A 24,372-nucleotide genomic window follows, 5' to 3' on the forward strand; every position below is an offset into this window, starting at 1 on the left:
TTCGACGGACCAAATAGGCTTTACTTATATTAACTCAATCCAAATAAAAAAAATATAAGGCAAGTATTTTTATTATCTATGCTTACAGTATTTTTATTATCTATGCACAGTCAATGTTGACTTGCCCAAGGTCACACAACCTGTAGAATACACAGTATTTGAACCTGGGCAGTGTGGCTCCAGAGACAGTGCCGTAGTTTAGCATTTAGAGTTCCCTCTGATGATGTAAGGTTCTCTGAGAAGACAAAATATGTTCCCTTTAATTAAGAGAACATGGTTTGATTTAGGCCCATGCATGAGTTTCCTGATTGCCATGGGTCTCTGAACCATGAACAAAGATGAGAGGGTAGAGGAACTGGTCCAGGGGAGGGAAGAGGAGGGTCACAGTGTGGGGAAAAGAGAAAATGAATTAAGGTCTGAGCTTCTGGAGCTTCGAAAGAACTGGAAGTAGGGGCCAGAGGGGTTGGGTGAGCGGTGCGCAACACCCCAGATGAAGCTTGCTGGGAGAAGGGAAGAGGCTCTTGCACTTACAGGGTCACTGTGGCCCCAGACTGATTGCTCGGAGAGCCTCCCCTGCAGAGAAGAGCAAGGTGCAGAGGGGAGGGAGAGGTGGGCTGGATAGTCATTGTATCCAGCTGCTCTGCACCCCTACCTATTCCTGACCTTAAAAATGCTGTAAGTGTGTCAGGTGTCAGGTGACCCAAGACCCCAGCTCACAGAAAGCATTTCTGAAAAAGCCAAGGGGAGAAGAAAGTGTGTCCCTCTCCTTTCCTTTCTGGCCACTATCAAGCAGATATGGACATCGAGAATCTTGCCAGTATTGGCCCCTTGTTCCAAGAGGACAATGTATGACTATTTCTCCTAAGGGATGCCTTGGGAGAGCTTCCCAGCGCAACAACCAAATGATGGCAAGTTCTGCTTTTCAGGCCGTTCCAGCAGAGCCAGCGTGCTGCGGACCTGAAAGAACTTGACAGAAATTTTGATAAGGAGCGTCTGGATATTACCGAGTAAACGGGTTGTTGGAAAGGCTCGTTTCTTTCCACTAACATTAAGAAAAAAAAAAAAAAGAAAACCCCTTCTTGTAATGATCTGGATACAGGTTCTGTTAGAACCAAAGATGCAAAATGTAACATTCTTCCTTTTGATGCCTATGTCTTGGAATACGTTTGCTGGATTTATTTAGTCAGCTCTTAGGAGAGCCTGTTACCGGGGTGCACCCAGCCCCGCACAGCTTGGGTAGGTGCTGGAATCCGAGGGCAGCGGTGGAAAGTGGCGGCTACGAAAGCAGCAAGACAGGACTTCTTACTATTAACCTGGTGAGGAAGACACGCACAGTTCATGAAACGGAATGAATAACAGGAAAATGAGGGCAGGGCAAATGCTGAGTGCGAGCTAAGTACTAAAGCACTCTTTGGTTGTTCGAAACTGATATTGAGGGGCGTTTGTGTGTTGGGAGGGGCTGGGGACAGTGGGTCAGGCGGTTGTAACGAGTCCCATAGAAAGCCGACCCTGCGGCAATCAATGGGGCTAGTAAATTGCACCAAGTACACTTATTTCACTTGAGTCACCATCTCACCCCGTGGGAAGTTCCTGTGCTCGTTACTGTATCAGTGTTTTAAATGAGGAATCTTCTCTTTCTTTACATTAAGTGTGAGTGGAGTTCTGTGACTGACAGCAAGCTGCATATGCAGACACTGTGGTGGGAGGGCCCCTGGGGAAGATACACTGCATGCTTTGTGACATTTCAAGGAGGTGTCTGTGTGAGTTACAGCTGAGCACTCAATGGCTGCCACGTTTGTTTACACCATCCCAGTGTCGAATTCATTGTTTTTAAAGCTCTTTGGGATCATTTGTACATGTAGGATTCCATATAAAACCAGTGTTTACTCCTTTTTGTGTTACGGCATTTGGAGCCTGACACGTAAGGGTGCTTTTAGATGCAGTGTGCAGGAAAGTAAGCACTCAACTCTTACTAACACCACTAGGCACTGGGCTCCGGGTGGTCTACCTGCGGGCAGTGGAAAGGGGCTCCAGGTATGCAAGTAAATGGAAACAAAGACAGGGCAAAACTCAGGTATTTATTCAGCTGTTGAAAGTTTTATGGGCAACCAGACTACAAATAATGTGAGTTATTTTACTGAGAGTTTGCTGAAGAAATGGAGCTTTAACTACCTCCTTCATTTTATTTGTGAGTGGTGTGTGTGTGTGTGTATGTGTGTGTGTGTGAATATTAAAATGTCTATTCTCAGCATCTTGTTACCTGAAAATTTCCATTAATTGACATAATTGTGGTTCATTGAAGAAACGATGTTATTAATCTATATTATAAGCCTGAGACAGGGCAAAATCCTTAAGTTGAGTCTTATTGAGACTTGATGTTTATTGCTTTTGAATTCTTTGAGCAGAGATAATTTTTGTGACATGTATGGTGACTTCCTAAACAAAATATGGAACTACTCAAAAATATTTCACATTTAGAACATGTTGAATAAAAGAGATTGTAATAAAAGGCACACAATAAATCTCCCATGTTCTTTAAAGACACGCAAACTAATAAATTATTCTTGCCTTTATATATATCATGTAATATGATCTGTATTATACTCACACACACTCATACAGCTGACCATTGAACAACAGGGGTTTGAATTGCACAGATCCATTTATATGCAGATTTTTTCTATGAATATGATACATACTGTAAATGTATTTTCTCTTCCTTATGATTTTCTTTTTTCTAGCTTACTTTATTGTAAGAATGTAGTATATAATACATATACAAAATATGTGTTAACTGACTATTTATGCTATTGGTAAGTCTTCTGGTCAATGGTAGGCTTAGTAGTTAATTTTTGGGAAAGTCCAAGTTATACTCAAATTTTTGACTGCGTGCGGTGGGAGTCAGTGCCCCTAATCCCCCTTGTTCAAGGGTCAGCTGCATATGACAGTTTTGTGGTTCATTTATGACACAGCACATCAAAAGGGTGTTGGTTGAAGCTTGCAAATTGTGGTTGGTCTTTCTTACCTGTAGTCTAATTGTTAGGAAACCCCTTGGTTATAATAAAAAATGCTAATACAGCAGCTAGACAGTGTCAATGAACTGTAGATAGGGACCAAGAGTGATTGAAAGTCTGATGTACATGTTGTGATTCCAGAAAAGTCTTCCCAGGCACTCTCTACCCACTGTGGTGGATACTGAAGTATGCACACAGTGTGAGATTCCCATTTCTCAGTGATTTTAAGGTAACAGATTTTGATTTTTCCATGATGACCTTGGGAAGTGCTATTTAACTCATATAACCCAAAAGTTCACAGATCTCATCAGCATGTGGATTCGAATGAGGTCACTTATTGATGTTATAATCACAGTACTTGTGTGACTTTGGGAAGTCACTTAGCCTTTTAAAGACCTGTTAGCTTATCTGTAAAATGAAGATAATAATAGGAACAACATTATTTTGAATATGGATCAAAGAGGCTGATCCATGTGAAGAATTTAGCAGAGTATCCAGCATATAGGAACTTAAATATTACTAATAAAAATATTATTTTATTTATTGATTGGTTTACACTCTATTTTTTAAAAATGATTTGAGGTGATAAAATAAAAAACAAAGGAAAAGTAGGGATTATATGCCAATTTTATTTTTTTCCAATGAAGTTCCTTCAGAGCAAAATATTTAAAAAGAAAACAGGGGTCATTGGGAGAGCAAGAGTTTTCGGCATTTCAAAAACTCATTTCAATGATGTAATGTATGGGGATTAACATAACAATAAAAAAATTTAAAAACAAACAAACAAAAAAAACTCATTTCAAATACATCTTAAAAAGTTGAATCTTAAAAGGTGAACCATTTAATGTATCTTTAAAGTCAGTCAATTTCTATAATTTGAAGATAGATTCAGTTTCATAGTTCTTTCTTGCCTGCAACACAGCTAAAATATAGAGTTTTCATTTTTTTTCTATCCGACTGAATTGCTATCAGATTTTTGTAAACCATTCACTCTGGAAGAATGCTTTGTTCTGGAAAAGGCAAGTGCTGGGATAAACTCAGCAAGGCTGCATAGCTTTTCTTTGAAAACTAGCACTTGATAAGGGTGTTAACTCGACATGTAATTCCACTTAGTAAAGGGATCATTGAACAGAATGGATGCAATGATTAAACCATAATTATACACTGTAGCTATAATTATTTTGCAAAGAAAAGGTACATGTAACAAATAAAGGAAATATTTAAACATAGGCATACAGGAGAAGAAAAATCCATTATTTAGGATGAGAAAGGGTAAATCTGTGTGAAAATCAATGGAAATAAAAAGCAGGTTGGAAATGTTTGCATTGAAATAATAGGAAGAATAAAAAGCATCAGTTATGATTCCCCCATCACAGCAAAACTCTTTTAGACAAGGTATTTTATAATGCAAACATTGAGAAAATGGGAGGGATAAATGTTTGTTGAATGAATGAATCAATGAATGAATGAATCCATGAATTGAAGAGGAGACCTTTAATAAAGTCTGTGCTATCAAGAGAAAATAACCAAATTAAGACATGAAATTTCGTATAAAGCTCATTTTACATTTTACCACATTGAGGGTGTTGAGCTAATTGCTTACATCTTTTCTTTAAGAACCAAAAATAGAGGGAATAGGAAGCAATATTGACATTTGGAAAAAAAAACTATCACGGAAGACTTTACAAAAATAGCTGTTAGATTGCAGTGAATAAGGGGAAAAGGTAGTTCTCTAGAAGTGGTGATTGCTCTAGTTATCGGGTGCAGCAGGCTTCACGGCAAGAGGCTGGGGCCATCTTACAGGACTTGGGAACCAGGCAGGGACAGGGCTGGGGTGTGAAGGAGAAGCAGAAGTGCTAACTCTGGGAACACAGTGAAGAGACTACATTAGGGGTCAGGAAGGTACAAAATGGAAAAGTGGGGTGTGGGTCTTTGGGGCTGCGACGCATTGCTTGTGGCGGGGTAGGGAAGGATGACCTGCCCAACCAACTCACTGGTGGGAGGATGATCTGATCTGAACAAGAAGGTCACGGTTTTTTAGAATCTTTAATGGTCCAATTCTTTCACGACTGTGGCCAAGAAATCCCAAATACTTTTCAAAATTTGCGGGAGGGGTGGGTCTCAATAGATCTACAAAGTACCTATGACATTTGAGTACTTCCTGGCTTCATCACTAGGGCTTTGTTTGCACTTAGTTTCATTTTTTCAAAAGATAAGGAATATTAAACCAGGACAGAATTTTGGTCCAGAGGTGTGAAGGGGTTTTACCAAAAGATGATTATTAGCTTCCAGATCCCTCCGGAGTCTTACCCCAGTATGAAGTTCCATTCTGTAAACAGGCATCACTTTGCCCGATACACGTCGTAACCTTGTTCCAAAGGGAGTGATCTAGTCAACGGCGGAGGTCACTTCTGCAGACCCTGTTAATGTTCATAACATGCTGACAGTTACCACATTCAATAAAGCCAACAGGATTTTGTGTCCCTAAAGCAATGACAGAAACGAGTTTACAGATCTCTCCCCTGCCCTCTGCTCTGTGGCCATCATCCTTTAACATGCTGCGACCAAGACCACGCAGCTGACCTCTCGTATCCTATGGTCTAGAAGGTCTGGCCACCCTGGAAAGAGGAAGAGCATCCCTGCTGCCGCTTCTCCTCTTTCTGCTGAGGCTGGAGAGCCCGCAAAATTAGAGTTTCACTGTGGCTCCTTCTGCTCGTTTTACAATTTGCCAATTTCTTGCAGTGCTCCGGATTGCTACAATCTTATCATTTTCAAAAACTCATCATTACTTGTTCTCTCTGTGTAGATCATTTGTAGTTATGAGGAAAACCTCCCTCTGCTTTTAATCTCACACTGGGGTAGGGCTTCACGTTTTCCTTTTCAAGTGCACTTCCACAAAAGAGAAGTAAATAGGCATTCTGAGTCTCTCAAGACCAGAATACTATCATAACTTTTTATCTTTTACTGCTGTACATTCAAGGGTGGGTAGAGAGGCGTTTTCTTGCTCTCACATGGAATTACTATTAAATATGAGTGTTAAATTTGGATTGACCGGGGAAAGACGCAAAGAAGCTAAAAAGAGCTCCTGAATAGTCTTTGTCATTAATAAAGGCTTATACGAATCAGAAATATTTCTGAAAATGTAAAGTTACATTTTCAAAAATCATGTATATCATATATATATATCATGTAATCATATATGTATATATATGTTTGTGGGCACATATATATGCAATATATACACACATATAATGCATATATGTGCAATACACACATTATATAAAATATGTAATAACTATTATATATTACATATATTATATATTATATGTAAGTGTGTATATATATATACATATTATTTTGCAAAGGAAAAAATAGATGTTTTTCTTATTAAACTGAAGGCCTCCTGAGCAGATGGACATTGTGGAATAAACTATTACAATTCAGGGAACAACAGTGGTAGAGTTAAGGTAAAGCTGACGTGAAGGACTTCACGTATTTGGCACTCTGTTGGAAGTTTCACTCCAGCAAAGCATAGCATCTAACCTGGTGCATTCTTTAGTGGGCTTGCAAAAATTGGTTTCTATTTGTGAGGTTATAACTATTGAGAACCTGATTGACCTTTTCTTTTCTTGACTATGACCCCAAATATTTGGCCCCACTCAAGAAAATTTGTTTTGGGGTAGTCTAGGGATATCCTGAGAAATGTGTGTGTGTGTGTGTGTGTGTGTGTGTCTGTGTTTGGAGACACCCTGGGGGGGTTGAGGTGGGTGGGTTTAGGAGGAGCCATCTAGGCCTGTTATTTGGAGTCATAAGGAAGAGTAGTCAAGAATGTGAAAATTAATGGAACTGTAGGAAAAATTACTGTTCATCCTAGAAAATTAGTATGACAAAGGGCTGGAAAACTGGACATCATCAGATAAAATTTAGACTTCAGAAAGGTAAATTTCTTAAAGCTCAGAGATAATGTAGGTATGATTCTCTGACCAAAGACTCCAAAGAGTAGCAACTTAGGTAAGATGAGAGATTCTGTTTTTTTGTTTGTTTGTTTTAAGATTTTATTTATTTGACACAGAGAGAGAGAACAGCAGGGGGAGCAGCAGAGGGAGAGGGAGAAGCAGGCTCCCCGCTGAGCAGGGAGCCCGACGTGGGACTCGATCCCAGGACCCTGGGATCATGACCTGAGCTGAAGGCAGACACTTAACTGACTGAGCCACCCAGGTGCCCCGAGAGATTCTGTTAAGGAAAGTCTGATGTGATATTAAAAAATTATTTCAATTGAATAAAGGGTGGAGGCCAAATAACTAATGAGGTGGCCCTCAGAGGAGCTCTAGATATGTACTCAAGATGGGGAGAGGGACACGTTACTAACGTGACAGTGACATGGTCTTACAGACTATAGCAGCGACTTGTGGAAAACACAAAACAGCAACACAACACACTTGAAGGATAATTGTTTACCTTTTTATGAACGTTTGAAGAATGAACAAAGGCAAAATTCCCTTTGCCATCTTCTGCTTTGCATTTCCATTCAGAGGAATAAGTTCCAAAGCAGGAAGGGTGGGAGGTGAGAAGTGGGCGGGGGGCGGGGGTAGAGTAGGAGATAATCATTCGTCCTGGTGGATAACTGGTAATTTGGTGTTAAATTGTTAAATCAAGCACTGGCTGCTTTTCCCTCTACAATTCCTCTGTCTTTCTGGTAATAAATTGCATACATCTTTGTATCTGCATTGTTTAGTACATTTCTTTCAAAGAGAGGGTTTTCTATTTTTGTTATCAACAGCCATTTTGTTCAAGCACATCCTGTGATGGACATGGTTTTGAAGACTTTGATTTTCCTTCTGTTCTCACTTCTGTTTGGACAGAAAAGTCTGAAGTTTAATCTTCAAGAATCTGAGATAAAAAGAAATCTGAGACTGGCCATTGAATTGATTTCTTCATCGTAGAGAAGAATTACCCAAGAAGCAAATGAAACTTGGGAAATCATGATATTCTTCAATTCCTCAGTTTGATAGCTAATCGGCTAGGAAGAGCTCCATGTCCAGTTCGACTAAGAAGGGTTGCATGAGTGTACAAAACAATGAACAAAACGGTCCAGAAAATCAGAGGTGATGGAACTTTATGTCCCTGCCCAACTGCGGTATTACTCAGAATTTACGGTTATACTAGCCTTTGCACCCTCAAAACATTTTCCTAAGTATTTTAGGATTCTCACATAAATATTGCTGCGGTAAGTATCATCAACATTTGGGAGCTGTTTTTCAAGAATAGCCAAGTGACATTATTATGGTCTGCCATCAAACCAGGGGAGGTGTGGAGGAGGCCAAAGCTGATCATTGCAGAGAAAGATGATATTTATACAGATGCACAAAGCAGTTTATGCCAAAGAATCTGTGTATATTTCCACATATTAGCAGCATACTAGAGTCTTCTGTCTGCTTTTGGTACAGTGCTACTCATATGTTTCCAACCAAAATTTTTTTTGAGAGAGAGAGAGAGAGAGCGAGAGCGGGGCTGGGGGTGGGGAGGAGGGGAGGGGCAGAGGGAGAAGGAGAGAGAGAATCTTAAGCACACCCAGGATCACACCCTGAGATCATGACCAGAGCTGAAATCAAGGGTTAGATGCTTAACTGACTGAGTCAGCCAGGCGCCCCTCCATCCAAATAATTTTAATGAGAGAGGAGAGTGAATGTGTATCTACTCACAGTTACATTTTTTGAGGTCTTTATTTTTAAAAGCTTGTGTGGATTTTGAATTAAATTTAAAAAGATTATAAAATACTATTTTGTCCTTGTACATTTCCTGACTGTCTTAGGAAAATTATCAGTGGTTCTCACACTATAGTGTAAGTAAGGATCACCTGGAGTGTTTGTTAAAAATGTGAATTCCTGGTCTCTACATTCACCTCCTGCTCCCAGATCCTGATTAGGTGAGTGTATGGTAGGCCTGGAAATAAGGACCTCAGGAGACTGGTTCTGTTTTGGTGACCCAAGTAGCACACTAAGAGAAATTTGGCTCTAGTAACAGCCTTGGGGTGTCTTGTTACCTCACTTTGAGAAGCACGTCTCTAAATGTTCTAGGAGTGTTCACCACAGAAATGGATAATCCAGTCCCAGCTTTGTTGCCTATCCCTGCTCTTCACTCATCCTGTGGTCAGCCAGCTTTCTTACAAGATCCACATTTCTCTATCTTCAGTATTTTCACTAGAGGACTTCTCCCAGCCAGTCCCCATGCCTGACTGGTGCATCTTCAAATTCTACTGGTGTTTCCAGGCTCTCAAACGCTGCTGTCCCCTCAGAGCCCATCCTTCTCTACCCACTCAACTTGCCATGACTTTTCTCCTGAGCTCTCTTCACTTCTTGTCTTACTATTTTAAACATGCTTTATTCCTCCTAATTGAGCCCAGGTTCCAGAGCGGGTGTCCATGTCAGATATACCCCTGAGTCCAGCAGTACCTACCAAGGTCCTCTGAAAGCAACAGATGCTCAATAAATATTGGTTGAATGGATGACTTGATGAGAAAAGGCTGATCTATAGAGTTGAGAAGAACATAAAAACAGAAGAAACCACAGCTGTTCCTTAGCTCTGGTAATGTGGTGATCGATTGGAACATGTCCCTTTTTTGTATGGGTATTTCTCTTAATTAGGTGGAAAGAAAATCCAAAAATCATTATAGCAGCGATGCAATGAAAAAAATGGATATTTGGACCCATAGAATGTACAACACGAAGAGTAAACTTTAAACTATGGAATTTAGTTAATTATGTGTCATCATTGTAACAAGTATACCACACTGATGCAAGGTGTTAATGATAGGGAAAACTAAGTGGGAGGAGTTTGAGGGGATATATAAGTCTGTCCTTTCTCTCAATTTTTCTGTAAACCTGAAACTGCTCCCAGGATAAAGTCTAGTAATTAAAAAAAATAAATAAAAAGTGTATTTGGTAATGAGAGGAAGAAAGAAACTGGGTAAGGTGAAACGATAAGAAATGAACCTAATCAGTAGATTTCACCCAGTGTTTGTTATGAGTGGCATTTCAAGAGGAGGAAAACAAGGTCTATCTTGAAATGGGTTGGGGACACTCTTTCATGGTTGTTTATATGTAATACTTCTAAAGAATTTTTTGAACTTAGCTTTTTCATTAGTGAAATAAGATTTTTATGTTGAGAAACATTTGGTAAAACAAAAGTATCAATAAGCAAGCATGAACCTGATAATAAACACTGCCTAATAATTCACCTTGTTACAAATTAGAGTAGAATTGGTAAAGTAAGTGTATTTATAAGGGCAGAGGTGGAACTGAGCTGTAGGGAGGATGCATTTTACCAAGGAGTTTAAAGAATACTTTCAGTGGAGTGAAGGGACATACTAAGCATCAGCCATTCATGGTTTGACATCAAGAGTGATAAGGGGGAGAGAGAGAGAGAGTGAGAGAGAGAGAAAGCAAGTAAGCTTTATAGAGCTGGGCTCACACATATTCAGCAGTTCATTTCAGAAGAAAAAATAACAATTTTCAATTTATGTACATTGTAAGTATCTAAATGATTCAATGTAGAATATCATATTGCAAACTCCTTTAGAATAATACAGTCAGCACAACCTGCAAATTTGTTTTGTTTTACCCTTTATCAGGTTTCTCCATCCTCTGTTTAGTGTTATAGCAGCCCAGGATCTGTCTCTCTTTTGTTGCTAAGCCATTTTCATGTGCATTAATATATATAAAATTATAGATACTTCATATGCATTTCTCCATAAATAGAAAAGAGATATTTGCACCTAGTGTTTTTATTTAGCCTTCTCTTCCTCTGTTGATATGAAGAATACCATTTGTAGTTTATGAGGGTGCTTTGTACCTCCAGCAGGCAAGGTGGTTTGCTCTCAGGGCAAAAGTTCTAGATGCAATTGGCTCTAGCTACATCTTTTCAGAAACATGTACGACAGCACAGTGCAGTGCAGAGCTTCTCAATCTTTCATGTGTCAGCAAACCATCTGGAGATCTTGTCAAAATGCAGATTCTGAATTGGTAGGTGTGGGGAGGAGTCTGAGAGCCCGCATTTCTAACAAATCCCCCATGAAGCAGGGGTGCGGAGAAGCTGCCTCTTAGCCCCATGATCTGTTCTTTCTCTTTCTTTCTTTCTTTCTTTCTTTCTTTCTTTCTTTCTTTCTTTCTTTCTTTCTTTCTTTCTTCTTTCTTTCCTTTCTTTCTTTCTTCTTTCTCTTTTTCTTTCTTCTTTCTTTCTTCTTTCTTTTTACACTTAATTGTAAGCTGTGGACGCTCCCGAGAGGAACTAAGTCTGATATATTTCATTGATCCTCTCAGGTGCCCTAAGGATTAACATGTTGTTTGTCTCTTTCCTTCTGTCTACGAGGCAGGTGGGTATAGGAAGTTTGCATGAACACCTCCAAATACCATACATGCTACAGCATGTGGCGTGTGTAAGAGAGATTGTATGTAGTCAGATAATAAATGCAATCATCAGGGAAAAGCCTTCTTTCCTTTCTCAGAAAGGCAGATTAAGGGCAGCCAAACTCGTGTTTGGCTATTTTACATAGCAAAAGAGGAATTCTTCATGATAATTTTTTAAAAGGTCCAGTGATAATGAAGTGGCAATTAAAAATAGACATTTTCATGAGTTTAGAGATGATTTCTCAGTGGCCTTTTCCTAAGGGAAACTTCTGCCCTCCGCCAATTTTCACACGGTCTCATGACTAAGCTCTCTAGAGACAATGTGGAACACCATATATCGTATTTCTTGTGTAAATATATTTAGCATAAACAGACTGATCAATGAAACTCCCAAAGATTGTCTGCAACTCCAAGTTTTCCTGCCAGATGAACGCTTTAACCTGCAGAAGGCACTTTGCAGAGCCGCTGAAGTCAGAGCAGGGGAGGGGTGTGCAGAGGGAAAATAATGGCAAGGAAGAGACAGCTTCAGCTGAGGGAATTCACTCCAGAGGAGGAAAATGTGTTCTGCTCCCCAACCTTGCAGGTAGCATGTTTGGCTGCCACAGGAGCACATTATTTGTTCTTTTTCCCTGACACTGAACTAAAGAATGCATTGTGGGAAAACCCATCGTGACATATGACACAGTGCAAAGGAAGATCACAGCGTGTGGCAGCATCAAGGGGTTGACATGGCCTTGATGCACTCGGGCACAGCACGGGGTCGCCGGGATGAGTGGCTCTTCCAACGGAAGCCCGGGTGCAATTTGCACAATTCTCCTGAGAGCTCCCGGTGAAGCCCCAAGCCCCCGTAAACTGGGCCAAAGAGGAGAGCAAAGACCCTGCCCCCCGCCTGGAGACACACAAAGGGAGGCATTTCAAAAGGAGCTTAGTTAAAAGGAGGAAAAATTATACACAAATATTAGAGGAAAATTGAAATGGATTTAAAAAAAAAGAATCTAACCGTAAGAACGGGAGCAAAGGGGCTGGGAAGAAAATGGGAAAGTACAGGGAACTGGCGGGCAAAGCACATATCAAAGTGATGTGTTAAACTTTCTTTTTTTTCTTTTCTTCAGAGAAAGACGCTTGGGAAAGCTACAAGTGAATCTGATTTGTTTTGGTTAAAGAGTCTTCCCTCCCCTCACTCTCTCCTAACTTTTCCGCGCCGTCCTCCTCCAGATGAAAGTTTGCGCGGAAAGAAAGGGAAACCCACCAGCCCCATCAGTCCTGCTTTCTGTTCCTCTCCCAGCAAAAGACCCTCCTCCACTCATTCTCCCTTGTTGCTCCTGCTTGTCATAATCTGCCACTTTTTGTTCATCAGATTTACATTTCAAAATTTCTGTATGGCTGCCATACATTAATTATTAATCTTCCACCAGCCCCTTCTGTAGAAGCATTTTAAACTTTGATTTTGCTATCCATTCTGAGGAGAATAAGCTTTAATCATGACCCCTTTCTACTGGGTATTTTCGTTTTCTTATCCTATGAAGAATTTACTCTATTGCTAGATAAGTAGGTACTTAGAAAAACCTCATGGATTTCTTTAATTGATTTTTTTAACTAATTTTTTTTTAAAGGAGCATGGAGCGAGCCAACGCGGGGCTGGAACTCACCACCTTGAGATCAAGCTGAGACCAAGAGTCCGAAGCTCAACTGACTGAACCACCCAGGTACCCCTCTCATGGATTTTTTAAAGCAGCCTAAAAATGCTTGAGATTGAGAATAACCGTTGTTTTCTAGAATCATTGAAAGCTATTTTGAACAATTCCAGACAAGGATTTTACTAAGATTTAATTGGAATTAAGGTAGTAAAAAAATTAACGGATTTTGTTTTAACCAGCTGCCTACTGTTCAAGCCACCACAAACTGTCAAACCAATTGTCTATGTGGCCCCTGCCTTTGATGGGGTCTTCTCTCTGCTTGTAACCCTAGAGGTTGCTTTAGTGTTGCTTATCGATTTCATTTCACATTTAATCAAAGGAATCAGATCAAACTTAACTGTTTCAAGTTATCTTTCAATATGACTTCTTCTTTTTTTTTTTTTTTAAAGATTTTATTTATTGATTTGACACAGGAAGAGAGAGTACAAGCAGGGGGAGCGGCAGGTGGAGGGAGAGGGAGAAGGAGACTCCCTGTGGAGCAGGGAGCCCGATGAGGGGCTCAATGAGGGGCTTGAACCCAGGACCTGAGATCATGACCTGAGCTGAAGGCAGATGCGCAACCGACTGAGCCACCCAGGTGCCCCTCAATATGACTTCCTGATGGTTATGATTTTTTGTAACATTTCTGTCTCTAAAATCGGCTTATTGCCTACAATGGCAATTCTTAATATTTTAAGAGGATCACTTACCTCTAAGAGTTTTATAAAAGCTATAAAGATGAAGTATGTATGTATAGGAATATATATGTGTGTGTGTGTATGTATATACATACACTTTTTCCATACTACTTCAAGAGGTCCATAGGGCCCTGAAAGATCACTCATGAACCCTTTAAGTTTCTTGAACCTTAGATCAAGAATTCATGATTCAACATAGAAGTTCCTGAGTTTTACAGCCCCACTTTCTGCCCTCTACCCACCATAAATCCCAGCTGAAAGCTGGGTTGTATTTAGTATCACATATAAATGGTCCTAACATGATGTGCGTCAGTTGCATGGTTTAGTGGTTGTGCAGAATTTTGGATATCAACTCTGTTAGTCTTTGGCATTGCAGCTGGGTTTTTACTTGGTGTTATATTCTACTGGTGGTCCTCTTGATGTCACTTTTGTTTTTGAGCAATATGTTTGATGTTGCAAAATACCAGTTGAAGGATCACAGCTCATGGAGGAACAGCCATGTGACAGGAGGCAGGTGAGATGGCTTTAGGGTTCTTGCTATGACATAACTGTGTGACTTTGGATAAGTCACTTCATCTTCCTGGGCTTTAGTTTCCTAATAATAGCTACCAATTATAGGGTATATGCTATGTGTTGGCTAATTGGTTTACATATATTATCAAGTTTCATACTCACAGGGACCATAAAAGACAACTTCTGTTAGTCTCAGTTGAGAGTTGAGAAAACTTGGGTTTGGAAAGGTGGAAAGGGCAGAGCCTGGATTTCAACTGAAATGAGTCTGATTGAAGTCCAAGCTTAGTGACTTTTGTCCTCTGGTTTGCACACAGCTTACTCTGTAAAATGAGGCACTGGGACTAAACCAACTCAAATGTCCTATAGTTCTAAAAGAGGCCACCGGGAGCCATACTGACTAGTATATATTCTAGTCCTTTTTTTTTTTTTAGATTTTTTATTTATTTATTTGAGAGAGAGAAAGCGTGCTCGCGAGCAGGAGTGGGGTAGGGGCCGAGGGACAAGCAGACTCCCCCCTCCCCCCCCCCAACATGGAGCCTAATGCCAGGCTGGATCCCATGACCCTGAGATCAAAACCTGAGCTGAAATCAACAGTTGGCTGCTTAACAGACTGAGCCACCCAGGTGTCCCTCTAATCCTTTAAAAAAAAGATTTTAAAAACAGCTTTATTAAAAAAAGATATTAAAAACAACTGGCAAACAATAAACTGTTTATATTAAAGGTGTATCTTTTGTTGAGTTTTAACCTACATATCATCTGTGAAACCATCATCACAATCAAGATAAGGAACGTATCCATTTCTCCCTAAAGTTTCACTTGCCCTTTGGTAATCTCTCTTTCCCAAACTTCCCTGTACCTCCTCCACAGGCTAATCTACCTTCTGTCACTATAAATTAGTTTCCATTTTCTAGAAATTTTTAAAAAATAAATATAAGCCTTTTGTTATTTAATATTCATTTCTCCAGTGAGTAGTGATGCTCAGCATATTTTTATGTGCTTATTTGCCATTGTGTATTTTCCTTGGTGAAATGTCTGTTCCAATCTTTTGCCCTATTTTTGAATTGAATTGTTTCTTGAATTTTGAAAGATCTTTACATATTCTGGCTCTAAGTCCTCTATTAGCTCTATGATTTGAAAATATTTTATCCCAGTCTGGTTCTTAGAGTCTTTTGTAGAGCAGATGTTTTAAACTTTTTTGGAGTCCATTTATCAATTTGTTCTTTTATGGATCATGTAATAGTTGTATCTAAGAACTCTCTACTTAAGCTAAGGATGCAAAAGTTTTCTTCTAGAAGTTTTATAACTTTAATTTTTACATTTAGGTCTGTGGTCCTTTTGAGTCAATTTTTGTGTGTGATGTGAGGTATGGATCAAAGTTAGTTTTTTTTTGCATACGATATCCAATTTTTCCAACAATATTTGTTGAAGAGTCTATCAGTTCTTTACTGAATTATCTTTTTACATTTGTCAAAAATCAGTGGTATATAAATATGTAGGGGTTTATTTCTGGATTCTCTTTTTCACTAATCTATTGTTATATCTATACCACATTGTCTTAATTATAAGAGCTATAAAACAAATTTTGAGATGAAATAATGTTATCTTAGTTGTTAAAAATAATAATAGTAAATAAATAAATAAGGGGAAATCATACCAATCTACTCAAACTCTTCCAGCATATTGAAGAGGAGCAAATACTTCCCAACTTTTTCTTATTCAAAATTGTTTTGGTTATTTTTAGGTCCATAGAATTTCCGTATGAATTTTATAACCATTTCATCAATTTCTATAAAAATGCATGCTGAGATTTTGATTGGGAATGTGCTGAATCCTTAGATCAATTTGGGAAAAATTGACCTCTTAACAGTATTGAGTCTTCTGACCATGAACATGGTCTGTTTCTGCATTTACTTAGCTGTTCCTTACTTTTTCTCAGCCAAGTTTCATGTTTCCTAATTTTTAGTGTATAAAATGTCACACATCTTTTGTGAGATTTATCTTTAAGTATTTCAAAATTTTGTTGCTGTTGTAACTATTACTGATATTTATTTATTTATTTTAAAGATTTTAATTATTTATTTGAGAGAGTGAGTGAGAGGGAGAGAGAGAGGGAGAGAGAATCTGAAGTAGACTCTGCACTGAGCGCAGAGCCTGACACCGGGCTTGATCCCACAATCCCGAGATCATGACCTGAACTGAAACCAAGAGTCGGATGCTTAACCGACTAAGCCACCCAGGCGCCCCATATATGTTACTGATTTTTAATTTTGATTTCTGATTATTCAATGCTAGTGTATAGAAACAATTGATTTTTCTATTATTGATCTTGTATCTGCAATCTTGCTAGACCCATTTATTAGTATTTCTGTGTTTTTTTTTGTAAATTCCATTGTTTATTTAGACATCTCTTATATAGGCAATTATGCTGTATATGAATAAAGACGGTTTTATGACTTCCTTTCCAATACCATGTCTTTATTTCTTTTTCTTACTTTATTGCACTGGGTGGACTCTACTACAATTTTGAATAGAAGTGGTAAGATCAAAGTTTTGCCTTGTTTCTGACCTTAGGGGAAAGATCATTTGGTCTTTCACCGTGAAGTATGATATTGCTATAGTTTATATATATATATTAGATAATAGTCTTTAGACCTTTTATCAGATTAAGGAAGTCTCTCAATAGATTTCTAGTTTGTTATGAGTTTCTATAAGAAACTATATAATGAGAGTTTTCAAATACCTATTTTGTTGTTTTCTAATATTAAAAAATCTTTTTTGGGGGGTGCCTGGGTGGCTTAGTTGGTCAAGTGTCTAGCTCTTGATTTCAGCTCAGGTCATGCTCTCAGGGTCTTGGGATTGAGCCCCTAGTCAGGCTCCCCGCTTAGCAGGGAGTCTGCTTGTCTAAAATAAAGAAATAAATCCTTAAAAATCTTTTTTGTTGCTTTATAATATTAAAATGAAAACCACTAAAAACAAAAGTAGTTTTAATAATATTAATATTATGCTTTGTTTTTTAATTGCATTAGCTGATTGTTGATTGTTAAAGCAACCTTGCATCATAAGGGGAATTACTTCTTGGTCATGATATATTCTTTTTATATATTGTTGGATTTGATTTTATAAAATTTTGTTTAGAATTTTTGAATCCATGTTTATGAGGGATATTGTTGGTATTGTTTTTTAGTTTTTTTTTTATTGTGGATATCTTCGGTTTTGCTGTCAGGGTATTAATGTTGGTTCCATAGAATGAGTTGGGAAGTATTTGCTGCTCTTCTTCAATATTCTGGAAGAGTTTGTGTAGATTTGGTATAGTTTCTCTTTTATTTACTTATTAGTTTTAAAAATTGAGATGTAATTGACACACAACATGGTATGAGTTTAAGGTGTATAATGTGTTGATTTGAAATACTTATCTCTTATAATTTGATTCCCACCATAGCATTAACCAACACCTCTGTCACATCACATAATTAGTATTTCTTTTTAATGGTGACATTTAGAATCTAGTCTCTTAACATCTTTGAAGTATCTAATATAGCATTGTTGACTATTAGCACAGTGCTGTGCATTAGTTCCCCAGAACTTACTCATCTTCTAACTGCAAGTTTGTACCCTTTGACCAATATTTCCCTGACACCCTCCTCCCCTGACACATACCTAGCCACCATTCTACTCTCTGTTTCTATGAGTTCAGCTTTTTTAGATCCCATATTCAACTGATATCATACATTATTTCTCTCTCTTTGTGTGACTTATCTCACTTAGCATGATACCCTCAGGGTCCATCCATGTTGTAGCAAATGGCAGAATTTCTTTCTTTTCATGGCTGACTAATATTCCATTGTATATATACCACATCTTCTTTATCCATGCATCCATTGATGGACAATTATGTTGTTTCTAAATCTTGGCCATTGTAACTGTTTTTAAGTAATTTGTTTATGACACGTTTTGATGAAATGATCTTTCTGTTTCTTGTGCTTGGAGTTCTGTGAGTTGCTTTGATCTGTGGGCTTACAATTTTCATCAATTGCATAAAAATTTTAGCCATTATTTCTTTAAAAAAATTTTTTTTTGCTCTTTTTCAACTATACTATGTATATAGTGCTCTGCTCATTGTTTTTTCTCTCTGCATTTCATTTTGGATAGTTTTAATTACTATTTCTTCAAGTTCATCTATCTTTTCTTCTGCAATGTCTAATCCAGCTAATACTACTCCCAGTGTATTTTTTATTGAACACATCTTAGTTTCTGTTTTCTGAGTTCAACTTAAATCTTTTCATTTCTAATGTCTTTGTATATTAATCCTAATATCTGTATCAGATTTATTGATTTATGGGTCATATTTTTCTGCTGCTTTGCATACCTGCTGATTTTTGATTAGATGCATGATCTTGTGAATTTAAACTTATTCAGTGTTAGATATTTTTCTATTCCTGAAAATAGTCTTATGTTTATATTCTGGGATGCAGTTATATTATGTGGAAACAGTTGGATCCTTTTGAATTTTGCTTTTTTTCTTTTCATTTGTTAGGTGGGTCGGGAGCAGTGTTCACTCCAGGGCTAATCATACTGAGGCAAGACCTCTACCAAACATACACTCTACCAAACACACTGTGAGCTGTAAGGTTTTCCAGGCTGGCTGTGGGAACAGGCATTATTCCTAGCCCCATATGAGCTCTGCGCACTATTAATTCTAATTCTTCCATGTCATTCCTTCCTGGACAGCATGTAGTTTTCTCATACACATTCATGGACAGGAACTCAGGTGAACACTCAAGGGGAGCCCCCTGCCAATCTCAGAAGCTCTTGCTCTGCTTTGATTCAGAGGCTGTAATTACTCAGGAAAGTGGGACTTGAAGGATGGGTATGCTGTCTGTGGATGGAGAGGATACTGCAGGGCATCTAGGCAGGAGAATTCCCAGAAAACAGGAATGTAGAGGCCTAGAAGAACCATCTCAATAAAAATTCTTGAGGAGGGAGAGGATGCATTCAGTTTAAACTGAAATTTCTTGTGTGAAAGAATGCAGTCCTTTTGGAAAGGTGGGTTACTTCCTCTTCTAAGGACATTTAGTTTAAAGCAATGAAGGTGGAGACCAGGTGTATCTCTTTAACTAGAGTATCTCAAGGGTCTAACTGTGCTGGAGAGTGCTAGACAGTGGGTAGACACCGGAACCTGTGTTTCTGTCCCAAGGAGCTCATCTGTCCCAAGGAGTGTGGGTACTATAGGTGGAGCAAAACCCAAATTCAGGAGTTTTTACTCTATTCCTTAGAGACTAGGGATCTAATGACTGACTTTGCAATAGGCCTGATGAAATGAAAGCCATGTTTAGTGAGGAGCTGGCAGTTGTGTGTTGTATGTACAGGCCACAGAAGAGCCTGGGGAAATCAGCAAGAAGATTTCACAATTGGATGCGAAAGGCTTGGATGGAGGCAGAGAGGTTGAGCAAGGAAGGGGCAAGTGTGGAAAAAGAAGAGTTGTCGTCATTCGGAAACCAGCTTGTTATGTGAGGTAGGGGCAGGAGGCTGCCCAGGATGACTTGAAGGCTTTGAGGAGGCTTGATTGATAGAAGGCTGGTACCAGGAATAGAAGTAGGCATGACAGAAGAGGAACTTGTTTCAGAGTGAAAATGACAAATTTATTTTTAGGTGTTTGAATTTTGAGGTGACAGTGGGATACCAAAGTAGATATGTACAGCTTTTGGTTGAAAATATAGGACTGTAAGGGGAGTTCAGGGCTCAGGATATAGATTCGGAGGGTCATCTGATGAGATTATAGATCAATTCATTCGCTTATTTATTCATTTACCAAGTGATCGGCATCAGCAGTTTGCCAGATGCTGGGCTTGGAATTGGGATGCAAAGACACAGAAGTATGGTCTCTGTCCTTGAAGAGCAGGTAGGGAGATGACGTAATGCAGTTCGCTAAGGACGCAGAGACTCATGTCTGTGGTAGACTGTCAGCACAGTGAGGTGACACTCAAGTCAGAGTAGGGGCACTAGAAGAGTCTCCTGGAGGTGGTGTCACCTGAGTTGTGTCTTAGAACAAGTAAAGGTTAATCAGGAAGAGAAGGAGACAAAGGGTATGAAAGACCAAGGAAACCACGCATGAAAAAATACAGAGGCAAAAGGGAGCATAGACTATTTGGGATCTGGTTGGAGAAATGGATGTATGTGAGGGAGAAGAAAAAGATAAGCCAGGAGAGGTGGGCTGAGGTTAAGCTATGGAGGGCCTTGCAGGGCTCTTGCTGACTTGGAGCTGCTTTGCAGAATATCCAAATGGGATGCCCAAAAGCACCGGACTCCATCCTGTGGGTTATGGGTTTCTCTGACTAATTTAGGCTTGGAAGCAACGTGCTAAGATTAACAATTTATGCACCTGGGAAGACATTATGTTAAGTGACATAAGCCAGATACAGAAGGGAAAAACCTGCGTGATTTTCCTTATATGTGGAATCAAACAAAAAGTCAAATACATCGAGGCAGAGTAAACCAATGGTTACCAGGGTGAAGAGGTGGGGAAAATGGTGAGATATTGGGTACAAAGTTGCAGGTATGTAGCATAAATAAATCTAGAGATTTAATGTACAGAAGGATGACCATATAGAATAATACTGTATTGAATATTGGAAATATGCTAGGAGAGTAGATTTCAGGCACTCTCATTTGAGGAGAAGACCTGTTCATTAGTTTGACTGTAATCACCATTTCACTATATTTGTATATCAAATAATCATATTGTATGTCTTAAATATATACAATTCTTGTTTTAAAAATGAAAGGAATAGGAAGACTGCTCTGCAGCAGTGTGATGAATTGATTGGAAGGACGAAAGGCTGAAGTCAGGGGTGCTCCTTATACTACTACTTCAGTTAGGAAGGAGAAATGAAGAGGGTCCGTTTTTTTTTTTTTTAAGATTTTATTTATTTATTTGACAGAGAGATAGAGAGCACAAGTAGGCAGAGTGGCAGGCAGAGGGAGAGGGAGAAGCAGGCTTCCCGCGGAGCAGGGAGCCCGATGTGGGGCTCGATCCCAGGACCCTGGGATCATGACCTGAGCCGAAGGCAAACGCTTAACCGACTGAGCCACCCAAGCACCCAAAGAGGGTCCGTTTTAAGACAGTGTCAGTGGGAATGGGGACAAAGGGATAGTCGAAAAGATTGAAGAGGTATAATAGGCAGGATTTCATGACAGATTGGAGAGAAGAGTTTTGAATATGGGGTTTACTAGCACACAAGAGATGTTTGAGGCATTTGAAGGGAAGCACTCTACAAAGGAGTGTAGTGAAAAAAAAAAAGAGGAGTCTAGTTTGAAACCTCAGATACCCCCAAATCCTGGGATTCCTGTGACTTGATGGGTTTTCGGAGGAAGATGGAATGAAGAAAGATCTGAAGATAGAGGAAGGACACTAGATGAATATCACCATCTATGGGAACAGAAAGAGGACAGGAATTAGCAGAGGAAAGAAGGGGGGGAGGATGGTGTCATGTCGAAAGCTCAGCGAGCGGCTCAGGAGAGCAAGTGTGGTCAGCAGCGCTATCAAGGGGAAGAGGAGCACCTTTTGGAAGTTAGGAGGTCCCAGGTGGCCTCAAGCAAAGCTGTTTCAGTAGAATGGTGAGGGAAGAAGTCAAATAACTGCAAGTGGGACTCAGGAGATTTTGAGAAAGTGGATTTGGTAAGTGATCGAGATGATACCAGTTCCTGGATGCGGGGCCTCCAGCCTACCTCGTCATCTGAATTATAACAGAATCTCACATTTTAAATTTAGTTCCAATAGTCTGTGAGAAATAGGCAAAATCTGAAATAGAACCAATTATGAGTACTCCAGTAGAAGATGAGCATAATGGTGTTTCCCGAAGTAGGTGTCTTCTGCAGTATTAAGCATATATGCCAAAACATTTTTATGGGAAATAATCACAGAAAATAAGAATAAACTTCTTTGAGGAACTGAATAGAGTTTAACTCAGACTTTGCATCAGCAGCCTTATTTCTTGAACTATTGATGGTCCACTGTTCCTAGTTTCTTTTAATACTACATTTTAGCTTCTCATCGCCTTTCCAACAGAGACTTTCCTAGACTGAAAAAAAAAAAAAAAAAAACCCTTCTGTGCTCTTTATCACTTTGGTTTATTTCCTGACTTGTTGGAAAGCCTGTTCCTTCTGTGTGAAGCAGCAGATGGCAGAGTCCCAGACTGGAGAGAGGCAGGTGGGATGGGTGGCCATGTGGTGTCAAGGCTATGGCCCCGTGTTGGAGCTGGGGGGACCTGGCAGCCATCCAGGCTGTGCCAGCCCAAACACCTGAAGAAACTCTCTCTGTCCACCGTTAGGTCCAAGGGGTGTCTGTTCTGATATCTACTGTCATGTAGAAAATATTTTTTTCCCCCACTTTTCTTTCTTTCTTCCAATCTTATATTCTGAGATCTGCAGTGATAGGAACTCGCTGATGATATTGATGATAAAAAAATTATGTACGTGAACCATTTTGTAATTTAAAGTAGTCTGTAACATACCTGATCTCATTTGATCTTCAAACAAAAAATAACCTGTGAAGAAATCACTTCATGTTGCATAATGAATGGAAAATACATCAAGTTTTTTTTTTTTTTAAAGCTATTGGTTTTTATCAAGACGATTCAGTAAGAAATATCTGACCAAAAGTGCATCGTCTGATTCCAGTGATGGTGATTAGGAAAGATACACAAAACAAATTTTTATACTGCAAACTCTTGAGAAATTATTTTGGAGAAATCAAGGCTTTGTGGCAAGAGGTAAATACTATTGACTGCTCTTAAGACATTTTTATACTGTAAAAATATTTAAGAATTTAGACAAGTACAGGAAAAAAAGCAAATATTTCAAAACTTAATTTTTTTCACTCTGGTTTTGGTTTAGAATTTAATTTTTTTAGTGGTGGTAACAAGTTTAGATATTCACTCTTTCTCAGTCCGTATAATCAGGGCTAAATTTTCATACCTAAAATAAATCGGGATATATGTCTGGCAAGTTCAGACACTTACAGGAGTTGTGGAGTAGCTATTGGAAAGCACATTTAGAACATGATTTAAGTGGAGTGTATGTTTGGGGAACCCAGTTTTTCTCCTTGGACAAAATGAGCATAATGGGAACTGGGGTCTTGCTGATGTTATTAGTTAAAGGGCATTCTACTGAAGGGGTGGAATGGCTTAAAGAATGGTGCTAAATTAGAAAAAGTAGAATTAATGCATTATGGCCATCAACAAGCAGAAAACCAACTTAACCAAAAGGTAAGAGGCATTGGTGGATGGCATTTTTGTTCCATCATCAAAATATCATATATCTTTTTAAAAATATCATCAGATCATTAGCTTGTCATTGTGGTAAGTTTAACCTCTACCCAACTGCGATGAATCTATGTTAAATAGATGTATTATTTCTTGTTTCTTTGTTTTCTTCTTTTTTGGAATTCCAAGTGTGGTCACAATTCGCTAATAGTTTAGGAAGAATACCAAATTCGAATCCAATGTTTACTGCTTTTCTGGTATAGATATCTTTGTCGTTTTTTTCCTATAGATTACAAAAATATAAATGAGTTGTTTTAGACTCAAATTACAAACACACATAATATTCCTGGAATGTGTTTCAGTCTCTAGTTTATGTGCTCTTATAATTAACTAGATATCTTCAAAAGAAAGAATTCTAGTTCAGGGCTCAAATTAAGAGCAAGTAACTATAAACAGAGTGCTTGATTCATAAAAATAAACAGCACATATGGGCTTCTGATGCAGATGTTATACCCTAGAGTGTGCCCTGATTTCCTCCTAGCTAAATAAGAATAGCAAAATCACATAGATGTGTAGAAAATATATGAGTGTCGGTTACATTAGAATGCACTCCATATATAAATCAGACAAGAGCATTTGTAAGTAGACTTCTCTAACCTCTAAAACTACAAAATGTTGGTCCTATTACATTTGGCTTTATAGAGAGCAACCTCCCCCAAACCTGCTGGTTCCCTTTCTCTCCGACCACTCAGTCCGCGGGTTGTTCTGCGTTTGTATAGAGCACCCACATGTATAAGCCCTTTCTG

General features: G+C 38.9%; 1 long non-coding RNA gene across 5 annotated transcripts in view; it reads left to right on the top strand.

Moving 5' to 3' along the window:
• The first annotated feature begins 13,029 nt into the window (after window positions 1-13,029).
• LOC118538888 (uncharacterized) overlaps window positions 13,030-24,372 on the top strand; it is a 138,278-nt gene continuing 126,935 nt past the window's right edge. For 3 of the 5 annotated variants that reach the window (XR_013441175.1, XR_013441176.1, XR_013441174.1), the window contains exon 1: window positions 13,046-13,125. This is a non-coding gene — a long non-coding RNA (uncharacterized LOC118538888). Of the gene's footprint in view, window positions 13,126-24,372 lie in introns of all 5 variants that reach the window. The other 2 variants (XR_013441173.1, XR_013441172.1) reach the window with 1 other exon arrangement.

The sequence above is a fragment of the Halichoerus grypus genome, chromosome 9, assembly GCF_964656455.1.
Source record: "Halichoerus grypus chromosome 9, mHalGry1.hap1.1, whole genome shotgun sequence".
Taxonomy (NCBI): Eukaryota; Metazoa; Chordata; class Mammalia; order Carnivora; family Phocidae; genus Halichoerus; species Halichoerus grypus.